Genomic DNA, 3,853 nt, shown 5'->3' on the forward strand with positions numbered 1-3,853 from the left:
AGAAGCTTAACCGACTGAGCCACCCAGGAGCCCCAGATTTCTCTTTCTTATTTGAGACGTTATGGATTTCTTATTTCTGTATATATGCATTCATCTTCCCTACTAATTTATAATCTCTGATTCTAGGAGTTTTGTCTAACTTACCTTTGAAAACTAGGTAACTTCCCCCTTTGGGAGAAGGGAATTGAGAGGTTGTTATGGTACTCAGTAAAACTTACTCAGGATAGCAACTGCTTAATTACTATATTTATTATTTGAGGTAGGGATGAGATCACAGAGTGTGGTCTAGAGGACTTTTATATGCTGTGTAAAGTGATCACAAATCCGGGAAATAATGGTGCAAACAAATGTTGGACAAATCCCTGTAAGGGAGTGCACCATTTAGCAACACTATAAGGGGGTTTCCTGCACACATAACCATTTAATTTTTATTGAAAGATGAGAATACTAGAAAATCCTTCCTCTCTATGCTTATGTAGAGGATATGCAACCTGTTAAGAAATGTTTGAGGCAATTTTCCCAAAATTAAAATTTCTGGAAAAGTCCTCATGTACATATCTATATATACATATATCTATCTATCTATCTATCTATCTATATAGTATTTACTATTTCCTTTCCTTAATCTCCTTGGAATACATTTGACTAGCATAATTGCTAGTCAAATAATGCTTCTGAAGCTTATATTACTTTACAATCCTATGCATTCAGTAGTTACTTTACCTTTTTTTTACTATATACTAGCTTTTATGTTTGGTTTCAACTTGATAATTTTTATTTTATTTTATTATTTTATTTTATTTTATTTTAAGTTTATTTATTTATTTTGTGAGAAAGAGAGAGAGCAGGGGAGAGGCAGAGAGAGAGAGAGAACGAGAATCCCAAGTAGGCTCTGCACTGTCAGCAGATGTCTAGCCCGATGCGGGGCTCGAAACTACAAACCACAATATGATGACCTGAGCCAAAATCAAGAGTTAGATGCTTAACCAATTGAGCCACCAAGGTGCCCCACAATTTGATAATGAAAAAAAATAATAATGTTTATTTATTTTTGAAAGAGAGAGGGAGACACAGAATCTGAAGCTGGCTCCAGTGCTCGCTTCGGCAGCACATATACTAAAATTGGAACGATACAGAGAAGATTAGCATGGCCCCTGCGCAAGGATGACACGCAAATTTGTGAAGCGTTCCATATTTTTCAGAAAGTGAATTTAGAATAATAGTAATAAAATTAATCGCTGGGCTTGAAAACAGTATAAAGGACAGCAGAGAAGCTATTGCTACAGAGATCAAGGGACTAAGGAACAGCCAGGAGGAGCTGAAGCTGGCTCCAGACTCAGAGCTGTCAGCACAGAGCCCGACACGGGGCTCGAACTCACAAACTGTGAGATCATGGCCTGAGCCAAAGTCAGCCACTTAAGCTACTGAGCCACCCAGCTGCCCCAAATAATTTTTTTTCTTTCTTTTTAAAACTTTATTTAACATAACTATGCTTACAGAATACACTCATATTGGTTAATAGAATGCAATTTAAGTTTTACTTATCCTACACAACTTGGTCCAAAAACTTGGTACACAGTTTAAATGTTAAAAAAAAAAAAATTACAATCTGGTTTATTTTCCATCTATTACAAATGTATATAAAAGATACTCCCATCAAAGTTTCTAAAAGGTGATTTATTTTATTTTTTTTTTTAATGTTTATTTTTGACAGAGACAGAGCATGAGCGGGGGAGGGGTAGAGAGAGAGAAGGAGACACAGAATCAGAAGCAGGCTCCAGGCTCTGAGCTGTCAGCACAGAGCCCGACGCGGGGCTCGAACTCACAGACTGAGATCATGACCTGAGCTGAAGTCGGATGCCCAACCGACTGAGCCACCCAGGCACCCCTTCTAAAAGGTGATTTTTATTTAAACTTTTACTTTCAAAAAGTCCTAGTAAGGTTAGATTATTTTCATGTTTATAAAAATAGGGCCTAAACTCCCACGCATTAGATAACTTAGTGAGACAACCTATAGGCAAGCATTGGTGATTTGTTAAACTGTGATAGGCGTCAACAAAACACAGGCAGTATGGCACCTCTGTTAAAAATAATTTCCACAGCATGCACAGCATGATGACTATAGTTAACAATACTGTACTGCATGTTTGTAAATTGGGAAGAGAGGTCTTAAAAGTTCTCATCATGAGACAAAAATTATGTAACTATGTATTGTGATGGATGTTAACAAGACTTATCGTGATCATTTTGCAATATATAAAAATACCAGATCATGTTGTAACACTTGAAACTAATATAATGTTATATGTTAATTATACCTCGATTAAAAAAAAAATTTCTGGGGACACCTGGGTGGCTCAGTCAGTTCAGTGTCTGACTCTTGATTTCAGGTTAGGTCATGATTGTGAGATTGGGCCCGCGTCAGGCTCTCCACTGACAGTGCAGATTCTTGGGATTCTCATTCTCTCCCTCTCTTTCTGCCCCTTCCCCACTTGTACTCTCTTTCTCTCTCTCAAAATAAATAAATAAAATTTTTTAAAAGTAATTTTATTATTTTTTATAGTTATTAATTTATAAATTTTAAAATTTATATTTCATAAGTATTTTTATTTTATGCATGTTATTAAAGATAATTCTGCACATAATTTTTGTGTAAATAGGTATTAAACCCTTATATGATAATATAAGTGTGCACACACACACACAAATACACAAAGTATTTGGTTTAAAATTATTCACCAAGATACATAAGTCCACAAAATAGATTTTATTTTTACATGAACCAGTCATTAAAAAAATAGTCATCAAATATTTAAGGTATGAAAAACACTAGCAGAGTTAATTCCACCAACTATTATATATACAATTATTTAAAATCCAATTGAAATGCCTACGTGCCCTTTTTAAATATTTTTATGAGAAAGTAGCACAGTTCAGATGCGTTGGTTTTTCCATTTAATGTTTGATTGCTTTAACATAATCAGATAAACAATAGCTGGAGTTTAATTAGCAATTAGAAATTTAAAAAGTAGAGTAAGAAAACAAGTTTTAAAAATTGTGAGGTCAGGGGCGCCTGGATGGCTCAGTTCGTTAAGTCTCCAACTCTTGATGTCAGCTCAGGTCGTGATCTTGTGGTCATGAGATGGAGCCCTATGTGGCGCTCTGCGCTGAGCATGGAGTCTGCCTGGGATTCTCTCTGTCCCTCTCTTTCTACCCCTCCCCCACTCATGCTCTTACTCTCTCTCTCTCTCTCAAAATAAATACATAAACATTAAAAAAATTGATGTCAATCAAAAAGAATGAAATCTTGCCATTTGAAATGACATGGATGGGAGCTACAGTATATTATGCTAAGTGAAATAAGTCAGTCAGAGAAAGACAAAATACTACATGATTTCACTCATATGTGGGATTTAAGAAACAAAACAGAGGAGCAAAGGGGAAGGAAAAATAAAGAGAGAAAGAGGCAGGAGTGGTAAACAAACTGTAAGAGATAGAGAACAAACTGAGTGTTGCTGGAGGGAGGTGGGTGGGGGATGGGCTAGATGGGTGATGGGTATTAAGAAGGGCATTTGTTATGATGAGCACTGGGTGTTGTATGTAAATGACGAATCACTCTGAATTCTACACCTGAAACCAATTTTACCATACATGTTAACTAAGTAGAACTTAAATAAAAACTTGATTGTCTTTTTGAACAACTTGTGCAAGTTCAACTTTCTTCCATCATACCCCAAAACAAGTCCAGATTCTGTTAGGGCATTAGTTCTCAAGGGTTGTTCTCTAGATGCTGTAAACCCTAATAAGCCATTTTTATACCTTTCTGTGTTATCTAATCAGCCACTTCCGATTG

General features: G+C 36.0%; 1 non-coding gene across 1 annotated transcript; it reads left to right on the forward strand.

The window, feature by feature from the left end:
- Nucleotides 1-1,092: 1,092 nt before the first annotated feature.
- On the forward strand, nucleotides 1,093-1,199 carry LOC121039540 (U6 spliceosomal RNA). Its single transcript, XR_005794825.1, has one exon. It is a non-coding gene; the product is annotated as a U6 spliceosomal RNA (small nuclear RNA).
- Nucleotides 1,200-3,853: the final 2,654 nt, after the last annotated feature.

This window comes from Herpailurus yagouaroundi, unplaced genomic scaffold, assembly GCF_014898765.1.
Source record: "Herpailurus yagouaroundi ecotype Mexico unplaced genomic scaffold, PumYag 180, whole genome shotgun sequence".
In the NCBI taxonomy this organism is placed as follows: domain Eukaryota; kingdom Metazoa; phylum Chordata; class Mammalia; order Carnivora; family Felidae; genus Herpailurus; species Herpailurus yagouaroundi.